This window comes from Pinus tabuliformis, chromosome X, assembly GCF_031772625.1.
Source record: "Pinus tabuliformis cultivar Carrire ecotype Pingquan chromosome X, CPIR1, whole genome shotgun sequence".
Classification (NCBI taxonomy): Eukaryota; Viridiplantae; Streptophyta; class Pinopsida; order Pinales; family Pinaceae; genus Pinus; species Pinus tabuliformis.
Window position 1 is genome coordinate 1,625,413,428 of NC_142308.1, and position 21,289 is coordinate 1,625,434,716.

The following is a 21,289-nucleotide window of genomic DNA, read 5'->3' on the forward strand; positions in this document are numbered from 1 at the left end:
ATTGTTGCCTCTGCTTTGGCTTCGACCTCGATTATATGCTGCTTGATTCTGATTCCATCTGCCTCTTGCTCGAGAACTATCTGCTGATGACTTACTTTTGCTGGCTTCTATGAGAAAAACATCTTTACCAACTTTCTTCTTCTTCCCAAAAGTTTTATCATGTTGACTTAACATTTCACAAAGTTCATCAAACTTTAGTTTTTCTAATTTCCCAGTTACTTGTAAAGTTTCTAAAAAATGCGTATAGGAAGAAGGAAGCCCAACAATTACAATTGTGACCATAAAGCTATCATCAATTGTGGGAAAACCAGCATTAATAATTTCCTGCTTAATATTCTTAAGTCTGGAGAGATATTCAAGAATATCACCATCTTCAGTTAATTTTTGTTGCAACAATTTTAACTGTAGATCAACCTTCTTTGATTCTGGCTGAGTATCAAAGAGGTCTTTAAAAGTTTTCAAGGCAGTCCATGCATCTGTGGCATTCTCTATATGTACATACATTTCATCATTCACAGACGATTTAATAAGAGCTAAGGCTTTAGCATTCTTGATTTCCCATTTTGCCAGTGGATCTGCATCTGTGGGTTTATTCGGCTTTACATCTCCATCACATATTCCTTGCCATAATTCATTGTAAATGAGTGTGCTTTCAATCAGACGATGCCACATTTTATAAGATTTGGTGCCCTCAAGTTTGTCGGAATCAGAAAATAAGTTAATCAACTTAGACATTTTTAGCAATGAAGAGACGCACCAAGAAGCAGAACAGAAAGGACAAGATAGTCAACACAACACACCACGCAAAAAACACGATCTATCGGGGCTTGGCCTTGACCCTCGAATAGTCGTTAAAACAGGAGAATATTGACTGAGCTTTGCACTTGGCTCTAGTCAATTTCTCAAATTTTTACATGGCAACTTTCAAAATTTGACTTTTTACAATGGTGCTTTTGCACAATCTGGTAAAAAATTTTACCCCCCTCAAAGTAAAATTACTTTGAGTTACAAATATGATGATCCCAATTAAAAAATAGCTTCTTGAAAACAAATTATCAAACACACCTTATCTCTCCAAGTTACAAATAAAACTCCTTATTACTCCAAAAAATTTCAAAACATCACCCTTATTACTCCAATTACATAAAATGATTATACCGCATCTCACCCAATTACAAATTACAAACTATATATTACAAAACCTTATCTCTCCAAATTACAAACTATTAAAAAACTTTGTAATTCACCTTATTTCTCCTTTACAAAACCTTTATTATGCATTATACCCATTCAATCTTGAATACGCAAATGTTCAATATTGAATACCAATCTTGAAATACCAATCTGCAATACGCAATTGTTGAATAGCAATCTTCAATACGCAATATTGAATACCAATCTGCAATACGCAAATGTTGAATACCAATCTTCAATACGCAATATTGAATACCAACAGCTGTGACTTACCAACAACGGAATCACCAATCATAAACACCTGCGCGTGATTGCCCCAGTCACCGAAACAAAAACGAAATTACCATAGTGCGCAGAAAATAAGTTAATCTTCAAATCGTTTTTGCCGTCAAACAAAACGAAATTACCATCGTTGCGCTCCAGCAATCTTTTCCCTGACCAGATCTTTTTTCTAAATTTGTAAACGTTTGTTTACAGCTTTTTGCCAGTCAGAACAGCCAAACGAATATTCATAATAGCATAGAATATTATTTGATTTACCGCAGAAAATAGCGGAACAGACCTTGAGGTTCAGAGGTCGAATCCGGAATTGGGGCAGGTAGAGTTGTTGGCAATGGGGGAATTCGTTCAGAGAGAGATGTCACGAATCCACACGTGGCACTGTAGACTTACGCGTGGAAGTAGCGAAGCCTGTACACTATTTGGTGCAACTGTTGTTGTTCCAAGAAATTTTCGATTGCTGGAAGAGCTAGAACAATCCCAGCGATCCACTTATCCTTTCTGCCCAGCGACTACAATTACTCAAAGCAACCTCATTCAAACAGAAACTTTAGCGCTGTCCTCTTTTTTTGTTTCAATTTACTCAAACAATTTGAAACAATCATACAAAATTCCAAGATACAGAGGCAATTTTTTTTTTTTTTTTAATAATAAAAAATGAATTTTAGATTTAAAAAAAAAAAATCTAAAATCAATGATAAAATTTATTTTCCTTTTAAACAAAACTGTACAATTTCCATACCAATGATTTGCTGGCCAACTAAATGGAGTTTTCCAGGACTTTGTTGAGCTGAAATATCCTCAAATCCACTGCAGCATTACTGGAGCTCTGATACCACAATAATGGCAGAAGTGTCCTCAGACACGTAATTTTATTAATCAGAAAAAACAATTACATAATTGATTTTGCAAGAGTTTACATCCGAACAACCAAACACTCTTGCAATGAGCTATTTATAAGCTCCATGTCCTAACTACCTCTAATTATGGAGCACTTATTAAATAACAAGTGTCCATTTACAATAAATGCTATTCAAACCAACTAGCTAACTAATCTCCTATAATAGAGCCTAAGATACGACACATTTGGAGAGTCATATCTAGTTACAACAATATGCTAATTCTAAAAGTCTCCATTAAATAATTAAACATTCTAGAATAATAATTATTAATTTAATATCTTAAATTAATAATTATTTTATTCTAATTTTATAACCTATGATAAAATTTGTATTTTTGGATCATCTAACACTTTTGTCAGGCTTTTTCCACTTGCCTTTCTGATCATGTCCAAGAATAACGTAAAAGGAAGAGCCTATGTAAAGCGTTGGAATTTGAAGACCATGTATATAGGGAATGCTTTTTGAGAACTTTTTTGGACCACATAGGTAAATATGTTTCTTCTCATTTCCCTCAATCTGAGGAAAAAGCATTCCAAATAGCCTTGAAATATGATATGATATATGCCCAATTAGGTTATGTCTACACTGTCCTTCCAGATCTCCCTAGGCTTGGTGCTGGTAATGCACTAGGGGCATCTCATGCTACCGTTGCTAGATGTCTTTCTTACCCCACCCATTTCCGTATTCTTAACCTGCTCCAAGTTATGGTCAACCTCAAGGGGGGACCTTTTTCACTTACACCTACCCCCATCCCGATCCTTCGCGCATCAACTCTTACCAAGGTATGACTACGTCATATGCATTTTTTCATTCACATTATCCGATGCTAGGGATAGATGTTACCCAACCTGGTTACCAAAATGTTACCACGAGCTCCTATTATACATTTGCACCACCTAATGCTCTATCCCCAACGACACCAGTGCCTCAACCATCTTTGTCACATCATTAAACAACTCCACATAATCAAGTGTATGCTTAGTAGAGTGCTAGCATTCCCCCTAAGTTGTAGAATAAGGGGAAAGGAAACTATGACCAACCATCTAAGGGAAATCAAGGTAGACAACCTAATTCTAATAAGGGTGACCAGTCCAATCCCGCAACCTAGCAACAGGGCAGACAACATGTTACATGTCATTTTTTTGCATTCAAACAAATGGCCCTAAACCAGGATCTATCATCATCGATTTACAACTTGCAATAATCCCCTACAAAGCCAAAATCACTCTCTTTCTTAACGTTACAAGAATCCTAGATCACATTGGATAAAATCCCTAAATTGTGAGATCATCACAATTACCCTTAAGACAACAGGTGATGGCACAATTTGCACACATGCAAATTGTGTTGGTCATCACAATATTCCTTCACAAAAAGTGCGATGACACTCGGAAATGAGTAATTATTTATTTATTTATTTATTTTTAAGTTTCTCTCTCTAGAAGCTTCGAGAGTGGATTCAACCATTTACTATTGGATCCGATCTCAAACTCATACTAATGAGGTCTTAGGGATTTGAATTTTTGAATTGGAATAGTAAATTTGAAGATCTTGTTTGAAGTCGTTGTTTTTTGCATCATTATTTGAAACTCTTTCCCTTCTTTAGTTAGATCTTCATCAAATGAAAATAGTTCTTTCTCATGTTAGTTTCATTTTAGGAGTTCAGGTGAATTTGTTTCAATCCTTGAAACGAACCCTTAATCAAGATAAACATTAAAACTCATTAATGAATCTAAGGATTATTTGAAATAGTAAAGACACATTTAGTTAATTTAGGCTAGAAGACGTGTTATGACGTCTCTAAATGTAGGAGATGTCGTTAATTGTCCACGTTACATTTTTCTGGTGGTCAATATTCCTCGTACTTTCAAGTATATAGAATTGTTCTTACATGTACCCTCATGTATATCAGAATGTCGCTCCATGTATGAGGAGTATATAGGGGTGCTTCCCATCGTACATGACACATTAGACAAAACTACTATGAACTACACTTACACATACCCTTAGGTATATATGAAGTCCCCATTAGGTTGCAAACCTACCATAGGTAACCGAGTTGGCCGCCTTGTTGTTTGTGATACACCAAAAAAATCATTAATGGAGATTGCCTGCACGTACTTAACTATATATTGTAGTTCACGACAACCTGGTAATCCCTTCATACCTAGTGACCCTTTTCACTGTTATTGTTTCTTTGATTGAATTCACAATTTTTACTCCTTAGTAGACCTTAGGTTGATTCTGATGGCAACAATTCTTGAGTCTGACAGTCAAGGAAACCGCATTGATGAGAATCCTAGTCCTTTTCCTTCTTTTGAAAATATTGGTTCCCCTTACATGGCTACGTTGTCACTTCCCATATTCATGATAGGTTTACTATTATGGTTGTTTTCAACCTGATTGGTTCTGAATGTCCAAAATGCTTCACAAGCAAGTTCTCCACTTGAACAAAACGAACCTCAAGTTGACCCTTTGCCTTCTTCTCCCATTGTCTCTTCTCCCCTTTCTTCTTCTTCGCATGTTGAAAGTCTTGATGCTAGTAACCAGTAAGCTAATAAGAAGAAGAAAAGGAAGAAGGGGAAGAAGCAAAATAAGCAAAGGGGAAACTAACCAACTAGTGCTATGAATGTAGCTAATGTTGAAAAAACTTCCAAGCCTCGTAAAATTAAATTCCCTTGTCAGCTTTGTAAGGGTGACCACCTTCCTAGGGATCACCCTAGTATTCCTCAAGTATTAGAAGTGTGGTCCACAAGATCACATCAACCCTTGTCGTCAGCCTCTGGAGATCATGTTGGTGACAAACCATTAACTAGTGATAATAAGGTTCAGAAAAAGGTTAAAGTTAGGTTTCCTTGTAGGTTATGTGAAGGGAGTCATCAAACTCACCTTTGCCCTCATATGGATGAAGCCTCAAAATTGTTGGAAAGCCTCACTGTTTCTCAGTAGCAACTTCCAACTTGTTACCGTAGGCTTTCCCCCAATCCTCCATTAGTTGATGAAGTGATTGATCCAATTCAATCTTCAGTCAATACCACTCTCCTTGAATGTGAATCCCATGTTTCCTTTTCCAACCACCCATTGGTTGAGAAAGTGGTCGACTCGAGTCCATCTTCAAAAGATCATACTCTCCCTTTAAAGAGTGAAGTTAATACCACTTAGGTTATTCTTGTTACTTTAGATCCCATAGAACAAGAGGGCATTTCTCCAGTTCTCGAGGAACCCCCTCCAAGTAATGAGATCATTTTCTTTGATTCGAATCAACTAAAAAAACCTCGTCTCCCTTCTTACATACCCTTCCAAATAATGGTGAAGTCTTGTGATAGGAACATATATCACACTGTTATAGACGAAGGCGATTCTATTATTATTCTATCCTCAACTGTTTAAAAATCTTTAGGTTCCCCACAACTTGTGTCTGTAACTTAGAATCTCTTAGATTTTAACAAAAGAAATAATAAAACTTTAGGGATCCTTCCTCAGTTTCCTATTACCTTGGAATGAAAAACTGCCTATATTGATGCTATGGTAGTCCAAGGCCTCTTGGATTTCAATTTTCTCCTTGGGAGAGACTATGTTTATGCCATGAATGTTATCGTGTCCACACTCTTTCGAGTGATGTCTTTTTCACATGATGGAAAAATTGTGACTATTGACCAACTTTCATTCATTGGTCCTGATTTGATTGAAAACCATCCAACTTCCCTAAACGTTCCTATTATGCAAGTGGTATCCCCCCCTCCATAGGTTAAGTATGTGGAAACTTATTCCATACCTGCACCTACTAATGGAGAAGAGCCTCTAACTATTTGTTCGACTTCTTCTAAACTAGATCCAATAGGTGATATGGTAAATTAGTTACTCGGAGCATTAGAGTCTAATCTTCCTACCCATATTGGATCCCTTGATATGTATTATTTCAAGAGAATTGTTCTCCCATCTGATGAAAATATATTTGAAGCCATGGCCTCTTAGGGCCCATGATAATGATAAATATTTGTATGAGTAGAGTTCCCTTTCTTGTGTCAAGCTCGTTAAAAAATGAAACAAGGTTCCATGAGCAGAGTTATTTTTCTTGTGTCAAGTTCGTTAAAAAATGAAACAGGGTTCCATGATTAGAGTTCCTTTTCTTGTGTCAAGCTTGTTAAAAAATGAAACAATGTTTCATGAGCATAGTTCTTTTACTGTGTCAAGATCGTTAAAAAATGAAACATGTCACTACGAGCATAGTTTCTTCTATATTTCAAGCTCACATAAAAAAGAAGCAAATCTATGAACATAGTTCTTTTTCTATGTCACCTTCATTTCATCCACCTCTATTACATAATCCTCTTCTTTCCTTCCCAGTGAACATATTCCTGTTAGTAACCAACAATTTATCTAGGTCCATGAGAAGAGTCGACGGATGAAATGAAACTTGGGGGGGCATGCCTCTACCCTTATGCTGGGGGAAATGTACTTATCTCGAGCATAGTTTTTCTTTGTTTCAAGCTTGTGTAAAAAATTAAATCACTCTTAAGCATAATTTTTCTCTGTTTCAAGCTTGTGTAAAAGTGAAACCTATAATGAGCTTAGTATTTGTTCCTTCTCATGCTCGTAAATACATGAAAATCCATCGCTGATACATTATTGATCGTATGTGCTATCATTGTGCCTTAGGTCCAACCCCAACAAGTTGCGACATTAGCCGTCTCTGTTATGCATGTTGTAGCATGATGGTAGAACCTACCTGATCATGGATGCCCTAGTGTAACACTTTTTTTCCATCTTGGTATCCATGTGGTCATTTTTATTATCTTTTTTGGAATCCCTCCTTTTGACCTGCCATGACCTAGTATCTAAATCCCTTGTCCTCTTCTTTGTCATGTTTTTGGCTTTACCCTGGAAGGATTCCACACTTTATCCGTAGTGATTGCCACTTTTTATCTCTTTTTTTTGCAAGATGAACCTTGGTTTTCTCATTCCATCATCACCATCTGCTTGGTCGATCATTCACCTTCACTTGGTGTTTTACCCTTTCCTAGAGGAACTGCTACGATGAGTGGTATCGTTAGCCCCCCTCTTGACCTTTACATGTTTTGAGCATTTCCATCATGACTGAAACCAATTGTTTTTATTTATACCACTCGTTCCTCCAGAGGAGTTTCCTTTAAGCGATTTTTAGATTCCCGAAATAAGAAAAGATTGTTGAGCACTTGTCTCTTTTGCACTTATTAAAGTAAATTAACAAACATCTTCTTAGTATAAGTTTAACCCTTTTCCGGACTGGATGGACTATTTAAAAAAAATAATACTTTATAAAATCATGAATATAAAGTTATCCTGGGTATTATTTTATGCCTTTTTAGGCCCAAGGGACTAAATTTACAAAAATAAACCTCTCATAGTTTTCTTTTTTGCCTCTTTTTCAAATTCTCTAAATTTGAAAAATAAGTCGAGTTACACCTTCGCTGGACTTGTAAAAACATAAACAATGTAGAACTCGTCAAACATGACGAGAATGAACCACTCCTTTTCAGGGTTCATTAAAAATACTTAGAAGGATTCATCTGAAGGATAACTTACATATTAACCATATGTTATCCTCCTCAAGCTTGTAAAAAATAAAGAGGTACTTGCGAGAAATGGTGGGGAAACAATACATAAAACCTATTTTTGGCAGTAATTCACTCTTGAACATTACACTCTTTCCCCTCCATGATTGTCTTCGATTGGGGAATCCGCTTGCCTCTCTATTGATCACACCTTATTGAAAGCCTTCGGGATGGGTCCTTGAGTCAAAGCTGCTAATTCCATAAAGTTTCTCCATTATGTTCAAGAGAAGTCCACCTTATGTTGACATCTATTATAATACTTTTAGCCTTCCTTCATGTCTATTTCCCTTGAAACAACTTTGAGTCATCACATTCTTTCTCAAATATTGATACCCATTTCATTTCTCGATGGGGGATAGATTAAGGCCCTGCTGCGGTGAGTCACTTCCTATCGACATCAACACATTATCCAGGAAGTTGACTTAGAAAATCGTTTCAGTTCCTTGGAACTTGCATACCTCAATGGAAAGTTTCCTTGCTTTCGACATCTGGTTCTCATCGTTGGCCTTCGACTGGAATATTCTGTGTGGTATTCAACTTCAACTCATTCTTTCACACCTTGAAGATTGCACTTTAGTACATTGAGGACCATTATCATTATCAATGTTTCCTCTCGCATCTCTTAATGATTTTCATCATAGGCTAGTAATAAAATGGTGTCTAACATGTTCAAATCTATAACATATGTTCACATGGTTGGACTCGTACTATCGAGTGACGAGGTAGAAGACCCTAGATATAGTTTCATCCATTGGGGCTGCAATTTCAGGATTCATACAAGATCTACAAAGTATCATGGTTATGGTCGTACATAAATTCATCCAAGCACAGGTCCACAATATGTAATTTGTGGACGTGACTTTGATCATTATACATGTAAAATGGCTTATACATTGAGTATGGGTATTCCTACCTCAATAGTGATATCATAATGATAATGTATTATAAAAGTCAATTGATGATCTCAACCAGTCAATTCTTGATCCAAACTTTTCACATGGTAAAGCACTTCAATCCTCAACCACAAATTCTGAATTTGTACTTTAGGGGGAAATATGTTACAAGGTCATTTTGTTGCATTCAAACAAATGGCCCTAAATCCAAGTCTATCATCATCCATTTACTCCTCGCAATCATCCCCTATATATCCAAAATCACTATTTTTCTGAAAGTTACAAGAATCTTGGATCACATTGGATAAAGACCCTAATTTGTGAGATCATCAAAGTTACCCTTAAGAAAAATTGCGTTGGTGCAATTTTCACACATGCAACTTGCACTAGTCATCGTAGGTTTTCTTCACAAAAAGTGCGATTACACCTGGAAATGAGTAATTTTTTTTTCAAAGTTTCTTTCTCTAGAAGCTTCAAGAGTGAATTTAACCATTTACTATTGGATCTGATCGCGAAATCCTACTATTAAGGTCTTATCTCTTATCCCATAGAACTTACCTCCCTCTAAAGTGGATTTAAGCCCTAGAATGGTAAATCCAAAACTACTACATTTATCCTATAAATGCAACACCTGCCATAGAGTATGGGTTGGATTTTGGAAGACTCTAATTATGCATTTATGCTAATCATTTGTGTCTATAGGTCCATAATCTATCCATGTGCTTTAGGTGAGATTGCAGGCTTACCATTGAGGCAAAGGAAGGACAAGATAGCCGAGAGATATTCACAAAGTCAAGGCCTACAAGGGTTGCAATCTTTTCCTGCCATTATTAATACAAAAGTCCATTGTTTCTCCTATACATTATGTTTTGATTATACATATCTAGAACATGGATCATTGAATTCTTGTTTAGAGTTGTTTGTACACGTTATCTTGTATATTTGTTCTATTACTTATTTTGAATGATTTTCAGGTTCCACTTTTAGAAATTGGAGTTCGAGCTGGAGCTAACAAGTAAGGATAAGAAGGAAGCTTGCATTGGATTCCAAGTAGGTTTTCCCTTCATATTTCAAAATATCTAAGGGAAAACATTGTAGTTTTGTCTTGGTTGTTTCTAGCCTAAGCCACTAGGTCTAGGGATATTACTTCTATTTGTAGAAGAAATTTATCCACAAAACACATCCCAAACAGAAAGAAGGCTCTTAGAACTGATAAACCTTGTACTTGTTGCAGGACTTATGGCCATTAAACTCATGAATGTCCCCTTCTCCCTCAAATGTGTTATGCATGGGAAGCTCAGCCAACAACCTCTAGAGGGAAGAAACCCATCACTTAACCCCCTCCTCCTTCCATGCAACTGACAGCCCTTACCAATCCATTACCTCACCAAGGATATTTGTTCACCCAAGCTGGCCATAATCCTCTAGCTCCTCAGCCTTCGCAACCCGGGAATGAAAATTATCAGATTCTCATGATGAATTTAAAAGATATCAACCTCCAAGCTTAGTTGCGCCAGTATGACAATCTTTCAGATAAGTCAACGGCTGATTCTCAACCCAAAGTTTCCATTGAGACTCTTTCATCACCAAATGGTACCTTACAGTTCACTCCGCCTAAGGCATAGGTTCACCCTAAGATCACCAAAGGACCATTACGTCGAAATGTTGATGTTTCTCGAGCCGACCATGCTTATAGTATAATAGATGACTTGGCACAGTCTCCTACTACCATGTCAAAGCTAGAAGTCCTCTAGACTTTCCCAACCCAATCAAAATATCTACTATCTACTTTAGTTGTTTTGGATCCTTCTGATGATTGTCTGATCGTCTTTTATGTTGTTAAAGCGGAATATCCCCTCCTTCCTTCCTCTTTGCTTTTTAGATACCAATGTCTATAAAAAACACCACTATTCAATTGTGTATAGTTCACAAAGGAACCTCCGCTTGTGTGATGTTACTAGTGTATGGAAGAAACTTGGTTCCCTTGACCTGTCACCATCAACCATCACTCTTCGTGCATGGGACGATCACCCCTCACAACCTCTTTGTTTATATCGAAATAGCCCGATTACTGCTTTTGGTAAGATGGTCATGATTGAAATCTAAGTTAGCAATTCACCTTTAGATTATAACCTCTTTCTTGGTTGTAGTTACATGTATTCAATGTGAGCCGTGTCATATTTTGTCTTTTTCAAGATGCATTTTCCCCATAATGGAAAGATCGTCATTATTGATCAACTGACTTACTATGATCCTCGATCTAAAACCTCTCCTAAAAACATCATTTCATCGATGGCAGGCAATAAGACCACCTCTACATTTACCGACGTTTCCCCTGGAGTATATAAAGCATGCTGCTTGGGGATTATTATAACCCATTTCCTATTTCATCTGAGTCTATCTCTTCAAGTGTTTACATGCTTCAAGTGTCATGGGCCTCCAACAAGCGGTTTGATTTGTATTCCTAGTATATAGCTCCTCAATAATCTGCTACTCATGATTCAACTCGCCCTTCAGGAACAATTCCTCTGGGCCAGTTCCCTTCATGTGGTTTCCCTCTAGGTCATCCTCTCTCAGGAGGAGTTCCTCCAGGACATTACCCCTTTGCTGAGATACCTTTCTTGTTCTTGCCACTAGGAATGTTTTCTACTCCTGTAATGGCTATTTTGAGTCTTCCTAACATGAATTTTGGGATCACAATTTGGTACATCGATCCTCTTGCAAACACTTCTCCTGACCAACTCAAACCTTACATGGATTTGAATCTACTTCAACCTGTCCCTACCACCCCATCCTTAGCTTTAGTTTCATAACAACCTCAGTAGGAATCTACTCCTGTTGTGAAAGCATCTGGTGGTGGGGGAGGGGGGGAAATCCCAAAAAAGGGGGGCAAAGACACGGTAACCCAATCGACAACCACTCCTACTAAAGCACCAAAGCCTACTCCTCCATGCACTTTGTGTGATGTTCCTAGGAATTTCACAAATAATTTTCTTGAATTCCCCCATGTTAAGAGTGTGGTCTCATATATTCAACCCAATATTAATATTCTAGAGGGTGCACATCACCTTACTCGAGCCCATTATGAAAAATAAATCGTTATGAACAAACAACCATTGTGCTTTGTGTGACAAATATAGACATGACTCTCATCATTTTCCTCATCTCGACATCTTTCGTGATATGCTCCATGTGCTTTGCGAACTAGTTTCCGCTCGCAGTGACTCTCCTTCTTCTCTACTTGCGGGTCATGGTACCAATTTTTCGTTAGGAAATGAGGCTTATCAACCCACTATTGTGATTCCCCCTCCTGATTTTGAGATGACGGATGATTCAAAACCAATCATATACCTTTCATCATCCATGGGATTAACTTATTTAGACTCCTTATGGATTTCTGTTTATGTTTCTTTACAACCATCTTCTGAAGACAGTTCAGTCTCAACATCGGTGGATTATACATCCACTAGTCATTTGTCTCCTCTTCCTAACGATGTATATGTGAACCATGTCTCCCATGATTATGATTAGTTAAATAACCCCTTACTTCAAACACATGAATTTGAACCACATCCACCTTGTGTCCATTACATTGACACGCAATGTTTGGGTAAGGGGTCATCCACTTTAGAGAGTCCAGAAGAAATAATTCACCTCAATCGTCCTAGTGCATTTGGTAGTGTTGAATCTAGTGCCATTATTATTCCCCATTTCAAAGAGCCTCTAAAGTCCCATATCACTCTAGATCACCCTAAGGATAATCCACTTAATCATTCTTCCATCTTACATAAAAAACCCAACCTCTTAGACATTATTGTTATTCAACCACTGTCACTTGTCTAGGTGAGCATCAATTCATTATATCCAATGCCACTCTTTGGTATGGTGAAACCATGTATGCGAACCCAAAAATTAGGTCCCTTTGACTCACATATGTAGTACCACATGAGATTGACAATCCATCATTGCATTTCTCTTACTGCGTCTATCCATTCTTCTCATAATAAGACAATCATAATAAAAAGTGGCGACAACCACACAATCATGCATAATCACATTATGTATCGAAATATCTATAACAAATGTTTATAGTCCACTATCCTAAATACATCCAGCATGTCCATATCATGCTATAACATGAGAGAAAACAAACCAACAAAAATAAATGACAGAGAAAAGTAATTAACAATAATTCACACAGGCTCAACTATTTCCATTAACAATGTCATATATTTATACATGAGGAGAGGTCTTCCATCTCCTATAATCTCTTGGTCATTTCCGCAAGTCACTCCATAAATCTCTCAAGAAATCGATTACTCAAAATAAAATATTTACAAATGAGTCATTATTCCAACATTTCTCCCCCATAATGATCATTTGGAAATATTCCAAAATCATCTCTGAATCTGTAGAATTTTTCCTTAGATATTGCTTTGGTGATTATATCGGTTACTTGTTCATCTGTTATGCAGTACTTAATCTTGATCACTCTTTTCTGAACCAAAAAAAATATAATACTAGATATCAATATGCTTGGTCTTCTTACGAAAAACTAGATTCTTGGTCATCTGAATAACACTTTGATTATCACATATCAACTAAGTGGGTTTCTCTTGTTGTTCATGTAGATCCTCTAGCTTTATTATCAACCACCCTGCGTCACATGTTGCTATCGCTCCCGCTTTATACTCTGCTTCTACTGTGGAGAGAGAAACTGTAGGTTGCTTGTTTATTCTCCAAGCAACTTCTGGTGAACTCATACTGAATGAATACCTTGAAGTTGATTTCCTGTCATCCATGCATCCATTCCAATTTGAATTTTATAACCAATTATCTTGAAATATTCTATAGACTTGTATACAAAACCATAACCAATTGTTCCACGAAAATATCTTAAAAGTATCTTTGCTTCTTTCCAATGAAATTCCTTGGGTTTCGCAATAAATCTTGATACCATACTAATTGAAAAGAAAATATCTAGTCGAGTTGTAGTTAACTAGATCAAAATTTTAACCAAATGATGATACAAAGTAACATCAACTGAGTTGGAGTCATCATGTCCATATAAATTCAATCCAACTTCCAAAGGAGTTGACGCTGGCGTGCACCCCAACATTTTGAACCTCTTCAAACTTTCCCAAGTATACTTGGTTTGTGACATGAAAATACCATCTCCCTTCTACCAAACTTAAATACCCAAGGAATAACGCAACTCACCAAGATCTATCATCTCAAACTCATCAATCATATGTGACTTAAACCTTTGAAATAGTTCTATACTACTCCATGTGTAGATCAAATCATCAACATATAAGAAAAATATCATAATGTCCTATCCTGAGTGAAAGATATAAAGATTATGATCTAGGTGGATATTGGTGGCTACTCGCCTATTCCACTTGGACCCCCACTACTGCTTCATTTCAGTTTCCTTAATTGTAGCACAATTTTACTATTTTTGGTAGTTTTTCGGTTCCTAAACTTCTGGAGTCGTTTTGAGGGACTAAAAGATGTTTTTAGGGAAAATAGAGAGACCAGAAAAGTGCCAAATAAATTTCTTAGTTTGTTTTCGGCCTCCTCTTTGATATATTCAAAACAAGGTATTATGATAGCCAAATGGAGATCGTATGCCAAAGTTACGACCCCGGGAAGTTGACGTTCCAACTTACCCCAACGGGGCCCATAAGCTTTTGGTGCTTCATCTCCTAGGGTTAGGTTTTTAGATGTTTAGGGTTTCTCATTGTTTCTCAATGATAAAAATTCCACTGAGCCTCATTGTAACACAATTTAGAGGCATGTAGCCACCACATCTCTTCTCAAAGATAAGCTACCATTGCTTGAGCTAGTTTATTTCCATTATATATGTAAGCATATTTCAGTTCTTTGATATTAATGAAATGAAGTTTTATTTCTATTGCATCTCAATGTTTATGTTTGTATCTGTATTATGTTGCATTCTTGTATAAGTCTAGATCAGTGGTATCAGAGCAGTCTGCTCTTTCTCTATTTTTCTTTGCATGTCCCCAACAAGGTCAGGGTATAAGGAGTTAGGGCTTGAACTAGTTGAACCTTTGCAAGACCAGCCTCACAAGCCCCGACGACCTCCCATGGATGAATAAAATAAAGTTGAGGGAGCGGGAGATCATTTCAAAATATTGCTTGAGGAAGCGCTCGAGCGATAAAGGAATGCGATGATGGATAAATTTGCCCAGATCCTTCAGCGGCTACCCATAGACGAGGCATCTTCATCCAACAGCCACTCTAGAGGCACCACTCCCTTTTAGGTCCAAGTCAACTTTGACATTCCTATATTTGAAGGCCATATAGATGCATACACCATAGATATATGGTTAAATCTGTTGGAAGGATATTTTTCGGTTCATGACTTTTCCAATCAGGAAAAAATTACTTTTGCACTCCTCAAAGCTGCCCCCTTGTAAGGGATTGGTGGGAAACCTACTGTGAACAAAAGGACAAGAGAGAATCCTCAGTGTTTTTAGTCACACCCACTTGGAATTCTTTCCGAGACACCGTCAAGGAACAATATTACCCTGTCAGGAACTATGAAGATAAATACATAAAGTGGACCACACTCTGGCAGGGAAGGGACCAAGACGTGCTGAATTTCACAAATATTTTTCATACCCTTCGAACGAATTTGGGTATAAAGGATTCTGAGCAGAATTTGGTACTCAAGTGCCACAATTGTCTACACAAGTACATCCAAGATGAGATGGAGTTCCTAGACATCTCCTTGCTTGGCACCATCAAGATCGAACATAAATTTAAACAAAAGAAGTGATACTTTGGATATGCGAACCTGAAGTAAGGGAAACGCACCCCCAAACCACAGAACAAAGGAAAAAGCCAAGGCAGGGCGGATTCGGACAACTCGCTGAAGCCATAAGGACATAAGGAAATGGTGTGAGTTTAATAAGAGCCCCACTCACAACACAAGTGAGTGTCGAGTGAAGCAGTCATTGGAGGTCGAGCCGAAAGCTTCCGAATTAGATGCATTTTCTAACTTTGAGTCAAAACTTGACAAGGGGAACGACAAAGGGAAGTTGATTATTGATGCGGAGCCCAGCCACCATTTCCACCACCAAGCTCCATAAGATTGAGCCCGCAGATCGAGAGGAGGGGGAGAATCTCTTCCACTCATAGATGTGGGTGAAGGGTTCTTTTCCATAGTTCTTTTTCTATAGCGAAAGCTAAAAGAACCTCATTTTAGCAGAGGTCGTGAAGTGGTTGGCCTACCGAACACACCACACCCACAACCATACACCATCGTGTGGCTTCACCAAGGACGAGATCTCCACATCATCCAACAATGCAACCTTCCCTACAACATCAAGCCCTTCACAGATGAGGTACTGTGTGATGTTTCTCCTCCTGAGGTTTGTGATGTATTATTAGGAAAACCATACTTGTGGGAGCAACATGCTGTGTATGAGTCTAGGCCTCACACTATTATTATTTATTTTGGCAATAAGTTATACAAGATACCGGAGGTAGAACCACTTACCGCCATCTCTTTAATCTCTATGAAGCAATGTAGTAAGATCATTTTCCAAACTGAGAAATTTGTCTTCCTTATGATTTTCTCTCAGGGAAAGAAGAAAGTTGTGGCCACATTCGCAACCTCCAGACAGGGATCCCCCGCACAACAACAACAGTAGAAAGAAAAGGTCATGGAGTATAAGGATATCTTCACCTCACCCATAGGGGCACCCCTACACTGTCAGGTCAAGCTCTCCATCAATATGACCCCAGGTGTGCCGCTACCCAATGGGTCGATCTATCGACTCTCTGTTTTGGATAACAATGAAACCAAGAGGAAGATTTAGGAGCTATTACAGAAATGGCACATCAAGCTAAGTTCATCACCCTAGGGAAGCCCGATCATGTTGGTACAGAAGAAGGATGGGACCTGGAGACTCTATGTTGACTATCGGTGCTGAATAAGATCACTGTTTGAAATAGGTATCCAATCCCATGGATTGATGACCTTCTGTACCAGCTCAAGGGGGCCAAATATTTCAACAACATTGACTTGAAGTTTGGTTATCACCAAGCACCAATCGAAGCCTCTGATGTGTGGAAGACTACCTTCAAATCCAAGGAGGGCCTTTTCAAATGGTTGGTCATGCCTTTCGAGTTGACGAATACCCCCACAACCTTCATGAGGATGATGGAAAAAATCTTGCAGACCTTCACCAACTCATTCATGGTAGTGTATTTAGACGACATCCTGATTTTCAGCTAGAGTCGGGAAGAGAACCTCCACCATATTCAACAGGTCCTCCAAACCCTGCGACAACACAAATTGTGTGCCAATATAGAGAAATGTACTTTTGGTATAACCCAGGTTCAATATATGGGGTACATATTTGATGATTGTGTTAGGCATGTGGACCCAACCAAGATACAAGTTATTCAGGATTGGCCTGTCCCAACCACTCTAACAGAGCTCTGCAACTTTTTGGGTCTTTCCAATTTCTACTATCGTAGGTTCGTGTTGGGGTTCTCTCATACCACTTGGCCTTTGAGTCAAGTTGCCAAGGGTGGAGCGAAAGAAATTATTTTGGTCTGAATCCCAAAAAAAGGCATCTTTAAAGTTGAATCATCATCTTTGCTCTGAACTAATGCTCACATTACGATACCTGCAACAACCATTTGAGATTGAGATAGATGCATCCGACTATGCTATTGGTGCAAATTCTTACTCAGCAGGGGCATCTAGTGGCATATCACAGTGAGACACTTTCAGACACAGTACAAAAGTATCCCACCTATTACAAATAGATGTATTCCATTGTGTAGGCCTCATGCCAATCAAGACCTTACATTATGGGGAATGAAATGGTCATCCACACAGACCACCAACCCTTGCAGTTCATACAGGCTCAAGGAAAGTTATAGAACGATCGCCAACAAAAATGGTCCATGTTGTAAAATGTAACTAGGTTCGGTCTTCATAATGACATTGTAATTGTGATTTTGTAGATGATGAAAAGAAGAAAATGAATTTATTATTATTCCTTCATGGGTTTCATGAGCAAGGATTTTATTTAGATGGCTCCCATTGAGATCCTTAGGATTTGTCAATTAAAGTCAAAGAGTCAATGTCATGTATGAAGAACCCTTAATGGGGATATAACAATTTATATGATTCTATGAAAACATCTAGCATTTGGGGAATTTTGAGGTCTAAAATGGGCATCCTAAGAAAAATATACAACCAAAATAAAATTTATAAGAACCAGTAGGACTCAAGATGATGATCTCAACCATGGGGGATGATTCACTATTTTTGGAGTAAAAAAGTAAGGAGATTAAATAATAATAAAATAATAAAAATACTTTTTCATCTCGTATTTTCAACTTATTTCGATAATATTTTACTCAAATTTCTAGTAGGAGTACTTGTTAGATGCAAAATTGAATTCCTAATCCAAGGAGTACCCATGTTGCATACTTTAGATGGACCCTGTTACAAGAAAAATGAGAAATACATGGAAAACCATGAATGCAATAATGTTTTTTCATGTATTTCTAATTTTTCATGTAGAATGGTCCATAAAAAATATGAAAAATGGGTACTCCTTGGATGGGGAATCAAATTATGCATCTAACGAGTGTTTCCACTCGAAATTTGAGTAAACCCATAGGGAGATTAGTTGAAAATATGTGTTGAAAAAATAGTTTTTTTTTTTTTTTTTTTTCCCTCTAAAATTTGATGATGTAATCTAATCTTATTTTGTTATTTCCACTATTATTTTATAATTTCCTTAGGAGGCCCATTTTAGAACTCAAAACGCCCCTAATGAAGCCCTCCAATGTCAAGCACTAGTCCCGCTCTTGAAGTCGGCCTCAAAATAGAAAGAAAACTCATGTCGTCTCACCTTATATGGAGACACATCTATTCGAAATGTCAAGTCAACTTATATTGATGGGTAAAAAACTATATATATGTGTGTAGGCACTTCACATTTCCTCAGTTCACAATTTCGATTCGTCTGAATTTTCGGTGATTAAGTACAGTCAACAATTCGGTTATATCTCTATGATTTTTGGTGGGAAAGGGCATGGATAAGTTCAGATGGGTAAGGAAGAGGCAATGAGTTTTGAGTAGGGTTGATCAAAACCATAGTGAAAGAGGAAGAGACAAAGTCAGATGTCAAGAAGGAACTTAGATAGTCAATAGACGAGCAGGGATGATTCTTTTTGGGCTAAACAAAAGTTCAATTTCATGAGATAATAGTCTCGATGTTACAGTAGATGAAGACCACTATAAAGTGCCATGAAGGAGCTACATCACAATGTCTCGGTAATGCTACAATATTCACAATTTGGTGACATCATATTGACATGTTTCGGTGCCATATCTAGTTCCTTGAGAAGATGATCTTGATGCTAAGAAGTTCGACGAGGAAGACGAGTTAAGAAGTAAGAAAGAGCAGAAGACAAAGAACTAGTGTCTTGGTCTTGGAGTGGCTAATAGTTCATGGGTCTTGGTCTTGGTATTCTTCAATTGGAATCTCTATAAGAAAAATTTGTGTGGGTTTTCCTCTCAAAGAGTGAGAGGTTTTGGCCCTGGTTCATAGCCTACATGCCGTGTCTCTTGTCTATTTATGTTTATGCACTGGTTACTGTTTGATGAAGAAGAACACTAATAATCTAACAAGAAGAATATCATAATCTAAAGAAGTAAAAATAATTCAAAATAAATCACTAATGAAAGAGAAATAATTTAATGATAATGCCCTAGATTTCTTAACATGATATCGGAGCTAAGGTGATCGTTATGGAAGGGAACCTAATCTAAGAGACACTCAAGGATCGAGTTTCAAGGAAGGAATCAAAGCAGAGTGAAGGATATACATTGAAGAATCAAACCCTAGATCAAGGTCTACTTCAGGGGAAGTCTTGGGATCATCAAATAATCAAGGCCAAAGCCTTATTTCCACTCAAGGCAAATAGATATACAAATAAAGGAAACTAGAAGTATACACCAGTGAGAGTATTAGATCCTATGATATTTATCAAAATACCACAAATACCCTCATCAAGATAAAGAGATCTACAAGGCAAGGCAACCCAAAGTATAGAGAATCATTTCTAGGACTAAGATCACATCATCTTGGAGATCCTAGAAGCATTTCTGATTTGCATTCATTCACTACCAAAGAAGTCGAAGTATCTTGAAGGAGATAAGGAATTATCATCTTCAAAAGCTATAAGGAAATCTCCCTATCATTGCAGCAAGGATCTCATCCTTATCCTTGAGGAAGATCGTCCGAGGAAGAATCAAATCATTCTCATCAATCACCATCAACAAAGGAAGCTAGATCTAAAGGTGCTAACATCATAAAAGGAGAAATCTCCTTTATTGACGAAGGGCCTTTTATTTGGCAGAAGATCATCCAAAAGGAGCACTAATACATGTTCTTCAACCACCATCAAAGTGATCAATCTGGAGATTTCATCTTCACTTTTCAAGTAAGTATCTTTCATTCTATAATCAAATTTGGTAAAATGACTTCGTTTTGCAAGGAGATCTATAAGCTGGTTGGGTCATTGAAATTCCTTGCATGGAAAAGGAGGATAGACATAGTCCTCATAGAAAGTGAAGTCACTGAAAATACCAATGAAAATGTCTCCTCTGAATACATCAAAAGGTATTCTTATGAAAGGTCTCCTCATATAGCAGTATTAGAAACATCAAAGAGATATAGATGATGATTTGGTAGAAATAATCTCTGAAGATGCGATAAAGAAGATCACATCACTTAGATATGACCTACACAAATTGAAGGTATCAAATGATAAAGAATTATCTTCATAAGATCTCAATTGCAAGATCTGGAAGAGATAATCCTCATTGTTCTAAATGCACTAACTAATGCAACAAGGTAACAAATGTATATGGGGATAAGAAGATTGTCCCATTCAATAACTTGTGGGTTCTATGCAAGATAGAAAGAAGACAGGTTGAGGGAAAAAGGTATTTATACATTTTCTGAAAGGAAAGAAGAACATAGCTAAGAATCAATGTTTTTTTTTGTTTTTTGTTTTGTTTTGTTTTTGTTTTTGTTTTGTTTTGTTTTGTTTTTTTGGTTTTGTTTGTTTTGTGTTGTTTGTTTGTTTGTTTGTTTTTTTTGTTTTTTGTTTTGTTTGTTTGTTTTTGTTTGTTTTTTGTTCTTTGTTTTTTGTTTGTTTGTTTTTTTGTTTGTTTGTTTGTTTTTTTCTCAGTGTGGTTCAAGGACACCCGTGGTCATTGGGTGGCCGTTACATCCACGGAAATATCTGGGCTGATCAACCATGAAGGGAATCAAGCCCGCGACCAATAGCTAGGCCTAACCCCAAGGGATTCGGGGAGAATTGACCATGTGACCTCCCGATCGGCGAGGCACTGATTTGA